The 14,479-nt window shown below is 35.1% G+C and overlaps 2 protein-coding genes across 4 annotated transcripts in view; one reads left to right on the top strand and one right to left on the bottom strand.

The window, feature by feature from the left end:
• The window catches only part of WDFY4 (WDFY family member 4), a 486,698-nt gene that overhangs the window by 57,823 nt on the left and 414,396 nt on the right, over positions 1-14,479 (top strand). Inside the window, exon 2 of one of the 2 annotated variants that reach the window (XM_031956282.1) lies at positions 5,426-5,547. The exons of the other annotated variant lie outside the window; for it this stretch is intronic. The gene's annotated coding sequence lies outside the window, so the exon portion shown is untranslated. The remainder of the gene's footprint in view (positions 1-5,425; positions 5,548-14,479) is intronic. 2 annotated transcript variants of the gene reach the window in all.
• The window catches only part of ARHGAP22 (Rho GTPase activating protein 22), a 398,531-nt gene that overhangs the window by 364,740 nt on the left and 19,312 nt on the right, over positions 1-14,479 (bottom strand). The window lies entirely within an intron of this gene.

Genomic DNA, 14,479 nt, shown 5'->3' with positions numbered 1-14,479 from the left:
TTTGCATCTAGTGAAATTTTCTATACTTATCAATTCTCATCTTACCCCTAAATTCTTCCTCTATCTTCCCATATCCATCTATGAATTCTTATAGAATTATATGAATTCTTGTTCATATAGAACTATTGTGGACTCACTCATCTTCTCTATTGTAGTATAGTTATTTGCTTATATAGATATATATTATCTGACCTACTAGATTAAAATTTTCTTGTGAGAAGACATTATTTTTTCTTTGTATTTCTGTCAGAGTCTAGTTCAATGAATTATACATATAAGTGTTTATTGAATGAATGAATGAATGGACAAATGAACTGAATCAACTAGCAAGAGACAACATTAATATGGGGGTGATGGGTAAAAATACTGGAGTTGTAGGTGTAAAAAAATTCCACCAAATAAAGAAAAATAATTCTGATTTTTTTCACTCTAATTGTGGTTCGCTCATGTTCATTTCTGAGTCAGACCAGATATGTCTCTGAAACTGGTGAATTTGCAGAGAGTAAATGCAGCTGGGAAGTCTCATATTGGGTGCAGAGACAAAGGCAAAGGTCCTATTGCCTGAGAAAGCACATTGAGACATCAGGAAATAATCTGTGATTAATGCCATGAGGAACTTTGTCTGACTCAGAGTCACTAAAATACACTGAAGATTCACTCTTCATTTCCTCATTGTTTTCTTGGGTAGGAAACTACTCCTGTGGGCAGCTTTTTATCCACAGCTGTTCCCCCATATGGCACTGAAATCATTGTGGTAACTACACTTTCCTTGGGACTAATCAAATAACATAGTCTTCATTGTTGAAGAAGTCTTTGATTAAGCCACAAATGATACTGTGCTAAAATTTAAGGGGGTACAAGAGAACAAAAGCTAATTATCTGTTCTAAGACACAATGTACCCATAAACAGGAAAAGAACAAAGGGTGGCCTTATATGTAGGAGGAAAAAACCCCACTTTCACCAAGTGATTTATGGGAGGAACCTACCTTCTGCAAGATATCTGAACCCCATCAGGCACCCAGGATACCCCAGATTTCTACTCTGACAGTTAATCATTGAGGTAAGGAATTTCTAGAATCTTAAAACTGAAAAGGATTTCTGGAGATTGTTCAGACTTTCTCTTTCATTTTATAAAGGAGAAAACCAAAACCCAGAGAAATTAAGTGATTGGCTCAAGAGGTCATTCAGTCCTGGTCAATTTCAAATAAAACTCAGATCTCCTGATTTTAGGTTTTCTATTATGGGTTAGGAATTTATCTTGGTCTCATAATACATTATTACACGATTCATAAACCTCAGGAGCAACTGTATCATTTGTTGATTTTAACAACTTAATTTTCAGGTATGGAGACTCTGATTAACTCAGCATTTTTTTTGGTATCAAATGTTCCAAATACTGTTACAGCAAAATAAAATCACACTTGATATAGCTCTAGAAATTATAAAATGCTGGATTCAGCTCATTTTAAATTTCATTATCTCTAAACTTTTGCTATTTTCTGGTGAAGGATCATTTTCCCTGACTGCTTTCTTTCCACAAATTCTTAACAGTGGCTTGAATTTCCAATGGTAGGGGAGTTTTCTTGTGATGTTGTTTGCTCCCTATGGATACTACTCTCTCTCTCTCTCTCTCTCTCTCTCTCTCTCTCTCTCTCTCTCTCTGTCTCCCTCCCTCCCTCCCTCCCTCTCTCCATGTCCCCTTTCTATATAGGAGTGTGTGTTTGCATATATATATATATATATATATATGTAGATATATATTTATATATACATACACATATGTTTAAATTAGGCACACAATAATGATGATGACATGACTTTCCTATAAAGTCATTAACTTTTGCTTTCAATAGTAAAATGGATTATCAGGAGAACACTAGATCAGTGCATCATAGAAACAGATTAGGACCCAGTATTGGAGTTCATCTTGTCCAGCGCCTTCATTTTACCAATGAGAGAACTGAGACCCAAGGTCCTTAAATGACTTGCCCAAAAAGACAGAGGTTGTTATTTGCAAGAATTACAATTTGAACCAGGTTCTCTGACTCCCAATTAGATGCTCTTCCCAACATATCCCAACCAGAATGGTGATTGATGTGCAGAAATTTTTCAAGGAGAGCAAATCTATACAGAAGGACCAATAGCTCTTTTCTTATTCTGAACAGGGATCCATCAAAACTTCTATAGTTAATGCACTTGGCTTGTGTACTAATTTGTAGAAAGCAGAATCAGCAATTAAATAAATAAATGTTTCTGTGTTATTCTGAGGCTGGAAAAAAGACTGCAAGTAATAAAAGTTGACATGTATAGGATAAAGGTTTTTATATACATGATTTTAATTTCATCCTCCAATAATCCTTATTATTTTCCTTATTTTATGGATTAGAATATGATTAAGTGACTTGGCCATGTGGGGTCAGGGCAGAGGAGGGAAGGGGAGACACACAGTAAGAAATATTGAGGATTAGTTTCAGACAGGTTCCTTCTGAGTTCAGTGAGCAGTCCTCCTCCACATCTTGGCTCCATTAGAGCCAAGAAACTCTAAAAATCTTAGTCTGACTTGACTAACTTATCAAAAAGAAGTTAAATATTAATTTAACTAGTGTTGTACAGAAAGTTTCTACTAATAATATTTTTCCACATCAAATCATGTCTCAAACTCAAGTTCTAGATAGGGATAAAGGGGTGTTACTGACTTATCCAGTTCTTGAGATTGCTTGCCTGTTATCTATTACTGATTTTAACTACTTAATTTTCAGGTATGGAGTCTCTGATTAACTCAGCATTTTGGGGGCATTAAATGTTCCAAATACTGTTACTGCAAAATGAAATCAAACTGAGGAAAGAGGTATTTTTAAAGATATGTTAGGGCTTGATATTCTGTCCTGCAAATCAGTAGCAGCATTAACACCTGTGTATCCAAGATAAGGAAGGGTCTATGTGTCAATGCTGCTTCAGAGAGGGTCACTAGATTATTTTGCAATTTCAGGGTGAAAAGACAACATATGAGAGGGCCTATAAAAAGGAAGAGAAAGAAGAAAAGTTAAAAGAAAAATATAAGAGTTCTTCCAGATGGTCTTGTGAATTGTATCAATACAGGGGGCTGAATCCCTTTTTGTTTCAATGTTTGGTCTTGCTGAAACCTCTGTCAGCTAGAAAAGATATTCAAAAAGTTATCCTGTGTGTCCATGCATTTCCCAGGAAAGATCTTGTCTATCATACTACCTCTCCATATGCTTAGCTATTCCCTATTTATTATGTGATCAAGGTCCCAAATACTCCAAAATTTTTATGGCATCACTTTTCATAATAACAGAAATGGAAACAAAGCAGATGCCATTGACTTGGAAATGGTAAACAGAATATGGTATGTGACTCTAAGAAATGATGAATATCAGGCCATTTCCAATGATCTTATGATGATGAGAGGCATCTACATCCAGAGAGAGGTCTATGGGAACTGAGGGTGGATCACAACTAAGCATTTTCACTTCTTTTGTTGTTGTTTGCTTGAATTTTATTTTCTTTCTTGGTTTTTTCCCTTTTTGATCTGATTTTTCTTGTGCAGCAAGATAATTATATAAATATGTATGGCTATATTGGATTTACATATATATATTTTAACATGTTTAACATGTATTGGATTACTTGCCATCTAGGGAAGGCAGTGAGAGGAAGGGGGAGAAAATTGGAACACAAGGTTTTGCAAGGGTCAATAGTGAAAAATTATCCTTGCATATGTTTTGAAAATAAAAACCTTCAATAAAAAAAGAAAAATTATGAATATTATGAAAAGCAAGAAGCAAAGAAAGACTTTCATGAACTTTTTGTAATGTCAAAGAGGAGCAGAGCTAGGAAAACTATAATCACAATATAAGACCCACATCAGTTAGTAAGAATTTGTTAAGCACCTATGTGATCGGGTGCTAAGTTTTGGGGATACCAAGCAAGACAAAGAACGGCCCCATGCCAGGGGGAGCTCACAATACAGAGGGGGAGACAATAACTAAATATGTACCAATGAGCCATAAACAGGATAAACAGGCTGTGATTTACAGAGGGAAAGTGTGATATGAATGGAAACAACAACCACCACAAAATAATCGTAACAACATTGAGAAAATATAAACAATTAACCTTGATCTCACAAAAGAGGTATGAGAAGACATCCCTCCTCTTGTTCCTTTACAGAGACTGGGGACCACTGGTATAGGACATTGAATAGAACATCAAATTTTTTTGATATATTGATTGGTTTTGCTGATTATTTTTTCTTCTTTCTTTAAAAAAAAAAACCTTTTCAGGGATGACTCTATGGTAAGAAGAAGAGTTCCAGGGTGAGATCCACGTGATATAAAACCAGAAAAAGCAATTTTTTTAAAGGAAAAAGCTATTCTACCAAGACCATTTTCTTTTCCTAAAGCTAGCCACACTTCACCAATCATAGTCCCTGACAGAGGCTTTCACTGCAAATGTCTCAAATTGCTTGGCAATGAGTCATATTTCAAAGAGGAATGAAACCACAGACTGAAGGCAATGAGCAAAGCAATAGTTCTTCCTCCTCCCCCAACTCTTCCTTGCCCCTTTCCCCAGTGTTAAAGCTTTAAAAGCAAGCTAAAAGAAACATTTTTCATTTAGTTCCAGGCAGAGAAATAACTAGGATGAGGTGCCTAGCCTTTGCCACAGGGTTGTGAACTTTAGATGGTGTTCCCCATATTTACACCCCTTCAGTACCCTGAGCTCTGTTACCTGAAATAACTAGCAAAACTAGAAGCTATCAGATATGAGAATGTCCTTGTTCTCAGGGCCATATCCTAGAGTCATTTGAAGACCATCCTTGCTGTGTCCCAGGGTTCTGACTCTCCAATCCCTTCCTAATCTCTCCAATTGAATTTATCTAAAAGATTTTTGAGAGTGTTGTTGTTGTTTTTTTTTTTTTTTATGACCCCTTCTCAAGGCATAAAATGTACTAGTTATGGCTCTGGCCTTAGAAAAACTCTTCTATACTCTATTCAGCCAACATGCTGGCTCACCTTTAATATCTTTTTTTCCCTAAAATTATTTTGTATAATCTCTGTCCAAAAAAGGAGAGGAAGGATCTGGGTTGTGATAAAAGAATACATTTAAAGCCAAGTCTAACTCAGTACAAAAGCTTGTTTCATGTAGATGGCTTGAGTCATTTGATAATATCCCTTAGGGGAAGGCTAAATGGCAGTCTTCATGAGACAATATTTCCTATCCTGATTTAAAGGGATATAACATGACAGTTTTTCTTTGATTTCAAAACAACCTGATTTTCTTCTCCAAACTGAAGAGTAAATGGCACAAGGAATATAAAATCTCCAAATTTATGTATTAGAAAAATCTCCTGTGATATAGAACCCCAGGATCCTTCAGTTAATATCATTGTTTTTCTATTTGTAGACAGCATTTTGGATGAGTCTGGAACCCTTTATTGAGCATCCTAGAGATTTTAACTTAGATTGGAGTATCAGATGGACTTCCAGTGTGCAGATCCCAGTTGCTAATTCCATACCACTACACAGGTACAGATTGGTCTCATCAAAATCATTACTATATATAGAGGGAAGTTGATGTTTTATTTGATAGAGTGAGTGAAGAACTTGACATGAGGGTGATCTGATTTTGAATCTTGCCTCTAATATTTAATAGCTATATGATATATTACATATATTATATTATGTTACATAAATATAAATTATTTATTTTGTGCCAGTTGTAGCACACTCTTTTTTAAAATGGGGATGTTAAAAGTACCTACAGGGTTGTTATGGAGTTCAAATGAGGTAACATAAAACTCTTTGCTGACCTTTATATGAAAATTGTAACCAATTTTATTAATAATGTTTGGCTTTATTACTACTGTTACCACTACTACCACAACCACTACCACCACCACTACTACTACTACTACTACTACTACTACTATTACTTTGACTACCCCATTGTATTAGGATTAGGATTAGAATAGTAATTCTCCTCAATGCCTACTCCTGCAATGTAATTTATGAGGAGGGGAGGTTTGTATCTCTGATTTAATTAATCTATTCAACTCCCAGTGTGAAAATTCATTCCACAAGTACAAGTAACTTATCCAAAGGTGTATGGCTGGTCTTGAGAGCTAGCCTTTTAGCCACAAAACTGTGGATTTAGATCGCACCTCTGACAAAATGATTTGTGATTGTGGGCAAGTCGTTCAAACTCTTAGTGACAGAAGCAATTTTTGAAGTCTCTAAATTGTAAAGAAGATGCTGATTTGAATTAATAGAGGGACTTTCCTATACTTGGGACTTGGGACTCCCCTGTACCAATAAGATCATGTTCCATTTCCTTTCCCCTATTGCTGTATTTAGGGTATTTATGTTTTAAGTATGATCTCTAATTATGGATGCTGTCAAAAGACTAGAAATCTTGAGACCCTTGGGAATGATTGTCCCTCTCCCTCCCACCCCCGAATCACTAACCCTGCTTTAAACTGAACCCCAGAGCCATCATTCAGGTGACCAACTGCTATGGAAAAGATGCTGCCAACCTCACCAACCACTGAGGCAGCATTTATGGGGCTGTTCTGATTCATAGTTGAAACATCATATTCTTTGATTCCCTTTATTAGAACATGAGCTCCTCTAGAGAAGGGACTATTTTGTTTTTATATTTATGAGGCCATTATTCCCCTGAGAGCCTTGCAAATATTATTGTTGAGTTATTTCAGTCTTGTCTAACTTTATATGACCCATTTGTAGTTTTTATGGCAAAGATATTGGGTGGTGGTGGTGGGGTTACTATTCCCTTCTCTATTTTACAGAGGCAGAGTGAAGTGATTTGTTCAGGGTAATATAGCTAGTAAGTGTCTGCAGCCAACTTTGAACTCAGATTCCCCTGATTCCTGGGCCAACCCTCTATCCACTGGCCTAGTTGTCTTGCACTTAATGAGTGCTCATTCATTCCTTCATTTGAGGGGATCCAACCATGATTTCTTACTCTACTCATAAACAAGGTAACCCAAGACATTAGTAAAAAGCATTTTGAAAACTATTTCATCTCTTAACATTATTAAAGCACTTTAGAAGCTATTTTTTTCTCCCAGAAATGAAACATATTTAGTTAACATATTAGCCTTGGTTTAATAATGTCTTTTTGCTGTTATCTCTGAAGCAGAATTGCTAATTAATAAGTATTTGCAGGCTTTTATATGCATCTTGCATATTATATCATAGAAATCAGTCATGATTCTAGGAAGTATTTTTTTAGATTTTGCATCTGGAAACCCTAATGTAAAGATACTAATGGTGTAGAGAAAAACAGTAGCCCACGTCCATCCGCCCCCCCCACCTTATATGTGATTTCATCATAAGTATAATGTGCATAGTACCAATTTTCTTTTAGATAATCTGATTCCTTTTAACTCTTAAATGCAGGGGCCTATCTTGGATCTCCTTCCTTCTCAAGGGAAAAACTTTGTGTGCCCTGGGATAAAAAAACCACTCACTTACTAAAAAGGCTGCTGTGATTTTTCTTAAGGGAAGGAGGAAAATAACCAAATGCTTGGAGTCCTCTGGAGAACTGATATCTTTCTGCTGACAGGTCTAAACACCTGCAGTAGTAAGGAAGCAGATGCTTTATACCGAAGCTTCTTAAACTGTGGGTTGAAACCCCATATAGGGTCACATAACTGAATGTGGAGATAATGAAATTATGATTTATTGTTAATAAATGTTTGATTTATATACCTATTTTACATACCTATATACACAGGGTTGCAGAAAATTTTCTTGGATGGAAAGGGGTTTCAAGTGGAAAAAGTTTAAGGAGCTCTGCTTTATAATGTAAAGAAGTAAATGGCAAAGTGCTATTTTGGAAACAAAACAAAACAACAAAAACAACCCATCTCGCTAACCGAAATACATAAACAAAGCAAACAAAAAACAAAACCAGAAGACCATGTAGGACAGTCAGATATACCCTTTAAAGGAGGAACAAAGATGGCTTTTCCAAACTATTTATTGTCACTATTTGTTGTAAATTGGCTAAGGAACAGTTGCCTAGTAGATAACAAAATCTGCAGTCAGGAAGAGCTGGGTTCAAATTACACTTCTAACACTTTTTAGTTCTTTAATTGGAAGTAAGTCTTAGAGCCTCAATTTACTCATCTACAAAACCACAGTAATTAGACATAAATCCTTCCCCTTGGATTATTATGAGACTATTATTTTTAAAAATTAAATTACATTTTATTTTTAATAAAATATCCTCCTTTCTTTCCTTCTCTATTCTTAACTGAGAAAGCAAGAAGAACAAAATCCCTGTTGCAAACATGTATAAATTAGCAAAACAAATTTTTGCATTGGCCAAATCAAAAAAATATGTTCTAATCTGTACTCTGTTTATCATCTCCTTTTTTGAAGTTGAATACCATAGTCCATCATGAATTCTCTAGAATTGTTTTTGGTAAATTGTCTTGAACAAAAGTTGTTTGTCTTTACAATAGTGTTGTCATTATAACAATTTTCTCCTGGGTTTTGCTTATTTCCCTTTGCATCCGTTCATGCGAGTCTTTTCAGGTTTTTCTGAAGTCAGACCCTTTTTCAATTTTTAATCTAACAAACCATAGTATTCCTTCAATACATACAATGTGTCCTGTTTATCTATTTTAAAATTGATAGACATTCCCCATTCCATTTCCTATTATTATTATTATTTGTTTTTTTTAATTGTACCATACATTTATTTTATTTTATTTTATTTTTTATTGTAGCTTTTTATTTATAAGATATATGCATGGGTAATTTTTTAGCATTGAGAGTTGCAAAACCTTTTGTTCCAATTTTTCCCCTTCTTCTCCCCACCCCCTCCTCCAGATGAAAGCCAATTATCATTAAAAGTAAAATATGATGCTAAATGAGCTATTCAGGTAAGATGAGTTCACAAAAGGCTTTCATGATCTGGGAGCAGTAGCACAAGTTTCTCCAGGATTTCTACCTCTCTGACTAATATCCTCCCCTACTAATGGCTCAATCTAGTAGATCAGACTGCCAGCAGAACAGGTAACAATTCAGTAATTGGGAAGTATCAAAAGTAGCAAGTGGAATAATACAGATACTGGAGGTTAAAGAGACAAGTTGTGATGAATGTGTGGTGAAATAATTTCTGTGGCTACATTAACTCTAGTTCTACATCCTCTTTTCCTTTTCTTTTCTTAAGTTTTGTCCACTGCTGCTGCCAGTTCCATCAGAATGTCTTAATTTTACAATTGTGCCAGCAAGTCCTGACTCACCAGAGATTGTGAAACAGAGTCTAAAGGTGCAAGAGACACCAGCCAGCTGCCTTGTATGATGGATGTGGGATAGCCCACAATCGATGGATGGAGAGGGAGATTACAGTTTGTAACTAGTTGTAGTTTTATCAAGTTTAAATCACATTATGACAGGAGTTTAGTCTGGTCTCTCACAAAAGGACAGGCCAAAGGAAGTTGAGTGACTGTGCTGTTCTATGATAATGTCTCTGGAAATGTTAACTTCCTGGATGTTGGAGCTGTCTGGTATTATGCACCACTCTATTCAGAGAGAAATAATTTGTGGTAGCTTGCATTAGGGAGGTCCTTGGAATGGGAGACCATTTTACTTGGCCAGCACTGAGTTATATAAATTTGAATTAGCAAACATTTAGGTACTTACTATGTAAAAGACACAGTACTAGGTGCTGGTACTGCAAGACAGAAACTAAACAATCCCTGTCCTCAATGTACTATTGGGAGAATGGGATAAGGTATATGACATGTACGTAAATCAGAAATGCAAAAATGTATTTTCAAGCAATATCAAGAGGGGAAAAAAAATTAAGAACAATGGTAGCAGGGGATAGAGGTATTGGATTAGGAAAAGTATCTGGGAAATTTTACCTGGAGTGTCTGGAGGTTAGAAGAGAGGAAAGGGCTGGATATGTCAATCTGAGAAGTATTAGCATAGAAATGATGAGATCATCAAATCAAATAATAGAGAAAGAAAAGAGAAAATAGCCCAGGCAATATGCACATTTAGTGAGCATGATTAATAAATGTTTTTTCATTCATTCACTTATTCCTTTATCCATTCATTCTTTGGATGAAATTCCAACAAAATTCATCAACTTGATGAAATTCTAAGGACCATTTTTAAATTTAATTTTTTAGCTAAAATATAATGAGTTAGATCATTCACTAGGAGAATCTAGTTACTGGCTTTTCAATTGGCTGTATCTTTTGTCACATATATCTTGTGTTTTCTTCCAATAATTTGGTGTCTTTTCAGATTTCACTTCTCATTATATAGCTTTTCTCTCTTCCTTTATCTTCTTCCTCATTAAAAAGGTCAAAAATACAGTGTGTGATAGTTGTTTTAATGAATTGTGAGCTGAACAATAAACCTATGGTTGCTCATCTCCTTTCTAAGCATTAGAATTGTCGGGTGCAAACTCATCACTAATTACATCACAGAAAGTGAAATTGTAGATACCTAAGGCATGTTAGCTTCTCAGAATTTATAGTTTAGGAGTTAGTTGGAGAATGAATATCAATACAGCAAGCTTGGAAGCCAGATCTCTTCTTCCTCAAGGCATTCAGATTTATCTTTTAGTATTTGGTCTAATTACTTTCTCCTTGTAGATTAGTGATCAATATTACATTATATAGTGACAATTAACTAGAAATGATATAGGTACATTAAACACTCTGATAGAAAACAATCTGATATTATAATTGCTAATAGCCACACTAAGAAATTCCCAAAATTGGCTATTTTCTTTTAATATAATTCAGTGTCTTCCTAATGACTCCTCTGTACTTTGTGCTGAGCACAAAGAGAAAATAGAAAAGAAGTACTAGACATAGTACTTGGTTGTCTAGGCTGAGAAGTCCAGTAAGTTTTGTCAGAGTGAGATGTGACCAAGAGTCAAAGGAGTAGATTATTGTTCAAACCAAATATTTGTAGAGTTCTTGTAGCCAATTTTTATATGGCAAAATTTTTAGTCTCTTCAAGATTCTTATGTACTTCCTCTGAACACTCTGAGTTTATCAATGTGCTTCCTAAAGTGTGTTAGCTAGAACTGAATATGAGACTTTGTATGGTTTGATCAGGAGAGGGGCTTAGGATAATCATTGTGGATCATGGAATGAGAAGTAACTGAAGCATAAGCAAGAGCACCCAATAAGGCTATGTACCTATTGACAAACCCAGCTCTCCCCAATACTTAAAACATCCTTTGTTGTATCCTTTCCAATGGCCAACAAATATCCAACCTTCATAATAATCCCATTGTATTCCATTCATGGTGGGGACAGGGTCACTGTATGCCAGGGTTTTTAACGTAGGCCCAATAAATGCAAATGTGTAAGAGAAAGTTAACCAAGAAAAGATAGCTGTGCCAGAATTATGTATTGGGTGCATTTTTAAATCTGAATTTGTGATGATTATTGAAGTATTGAGAACTTTACTTTTAGTAGTTTTATAGGAATTGAATTGAGAGTCTATATAACTTTTTATAAAATATTCCTAGATCATTTTTAGATAGCAAGAGTCAGACAGACAGGTACCAGAAGACATAGCAAGCTGGACCAGAGGCAGGCTGAAGTCCTAACTCAATTATTTTCATTTGTTTGAAGCTAGAGAAGTCACTTCAGCTTTCTCCACTGCAGATTCCTCATCTATGAAAGTAGGGGTAATAATGGCACCTCCCTCTCAAAGGTTGTTGTGAAGATGGAATGAGCTAATGTGTGTAAAGTGCTTTGTAAATCTTAAAGTGCTTAAATAAATGCTAGTCATATATTATTATATGGTTATTATATATCATAAAGTGTGATTATATTTTGTATTATGATTGATTATAACAATAATAATAATGACATGTCTAGCGGACATATGTTCTCATAAATCATTTTTTCTAAGGTCTAATCATATCCTTTATTAGTGCTTCTGTAGGACCTTCCTGATAACCACAATATTTACAGCAAAATTCTATCCTCCCATTACAATTATATTCTTCACCATCTTCAATCATCTTTCTCATCCTAGAAATTCAAGCTGCCATGATTTCCTTAATGTTGGTAAGATGAGAGAGTCAAAGAGGCATTCTGCTTTTATCCCATTCAGTTTATTTGACTGCAAGTCAAATATATATATATGTATGTATATATATATATATAGTTATGATTGTAATTATGCTTTCTTTACTCTGGAACCCATGCTCTTTTAGCTATAAGCACTACCGTCCCTTTATGAACTGGTTTTGCTCACAATTGTTAGTCAGGCTTGGGAATGAGTCTCTTTAGTATTCAAGTATACATATCTTGTTGCTAGATCACTGGGTTGACCAAAGGTCTATGCTCTCTTCTTGGTGTGTGTGTCTCTGTGGGTATGTATGTCCATCCTATAGCATTTTAGTATGCTGAAGAGTATTGGAGAATGTTCGTGACTACTTCCTTACATCTTGGCAAATGTGCTGTTCAGGTATTTCACTAATGTGTGACTCTTTGTGATCCCTTTTGAAGTTTTCTTGGAAAAGATAATGGGATGATCTGGCATTTCCTTCTCCAACTCATTTGACAGATAATTAAATGGAGGCAAACAGAGTAAAATGACTTATCCAGGATTACACAGCTAGTAAGTTCTGAGGCCAGATTTAAACTTAGGTCTTTCTCACTCTATCCACTGTGCTACCTACCTGCCCTCAAAGTCCCTAACACTTTGATAAAGTCTTCCATTATCTACTATAACTTGTTTTTTATTTCTTCCTTCTTCAAGTCTTTGCAGCATTTATTTTCTCAATCTTTGGGGGGGGGGCATCCATACATTTATTGCTTATAACAAAAAAGTCAAAGAAATCAAGGGAGGGACGAGCATCTCATTCTATAGTAAACTACTGTTTTTTGAATATCTATTACCATACGAATTCCTAGGACAAGACTCATTTCAAGAAATTCCAATTTAAACTGACTGGCCTAAGACTCTAGCCTAGGCTTTGCTACATGGGAGTCACTTAATGGACGTTTTGTCTGTTAAATGGGGAAATATGGTCTTATGAAATAGTGGAAGAAGAGGAGACCCACTAACTATGTAACTATGTAACTCACTAACTATATTTGGGCAATAGGTATCAGAGACCATTCTCAATCAGACACAAACCCTCTAAACTGGCAAACTCTTCTTCAGGAGTATTTCAAACAAATGGATTAATTGGTGAAAGAGAAACCCATCCTCAGTCACCTGCTCTTTTCAACATGTGAGAAATTGATAAGTTTTTAATAAAGATGGACATAATTTCATCAGTTAGATATAATGAGGTGAAGTGATATTAGATTAAAATGTAAATTACCTTAAGAATTGTTTTCATCCTTCTAATGTAATAAGGGAAGGCAGCAAGTAGGTTACATTTACCAGTTTGCATATCTCATGAACATAAAGTTGAACTAAAGAGAAAACACTTTCCTAAACCTATTAAGTAGTAAGACTGATTTTCCTTTTTCATTAACCTAAATACACACATACACACATACACAATACACACACATACACACACATACACATACACTTCAAAACCTCACTGCTTCTAATGCTCTAGCTTATTTGAATTTATCATGCACTTTTCCATTGGGACACATAGTTTACCTAAGGAACATTAGTTCCTTAGTTATTGTGATGTTCCAAAATTTTTGCAACCATATATCATTGCTTATCTCATATGTTCTAATTTTTTCCCCTCCCCTCCACTAGAATGTATGTTCCTTGAGGGCAATGACAATAATTTTTGCCCTTTCTTTGTATCCCCAACTATTAGCACAGTTCTTGGCCCATAATAAATGCTTAATAATTCTTGTTGATCTTTGATTGTTTAAAAGTGTGAAAATAACGTATAAATTCACAAATGCAATGTAAGCTAAAATTCTTCCTCTTGTTCCATATGGACGCAACCCAATGTCCATCTGCATTGTAAACCTCTGGTACATAGTACAAACACATTAACTCAGTGGAATAGCCCTCCACCAATATGTCATAATCTAGAAAATAAGTATTTTTCACACACCTATTTTTTTTGCTATTGTTCCATTGTAATAATTTGCTATATCTCTTCTGTAGTAATTATTTTTGCATCCCTTGTACTTAGAAGAGTTCCTTGCAACTTTTTGGAAGGGCTGCCATTCTGCACTTATGTTTTCATCAGTATAGGAAATTTGCGATGAGAAAAGTCACTTTACTTATTGTAGATCAGTGACTATCATTTTGAAACATGAAGTCTTAAGAGAATCATCTGGGTTCTGAGAGGGTGAGTGATTTGCTTAGTATTACACAACCAATATATTTCAGAAGTATTATTTGAATCCACATTATCCTTATTCCTTAGCTGTTTCTCACCACGTGTAGAGTAGGTACTTAATAAATAAATTCTTATTGGATTGGCTAAGAGGACTAAGACATGACATAATTAGCA

The sequence above is a fragment of the Sarcophilus harrisii genome, chromosome 2 (genome assembly GCF_902635505.1).
Source record: "Sarcophilus harrisii chromosome 2, mSarHar1.11, whole genome shotgun sequence".
Classification (NCBI taxonomy): domain Eukaryota; kingdom Metazoa; phylum Chordata; class Mammalia; order Dasyuromorphia; family Dasyuridae; genus Sarcophilus; species Sarcophilus harrisii.
The sequence above is the reverse complement of the archived record's forward strand: the minus strand, read 5'-3'. Positions and strand labels throughout refer to the sequence as shown.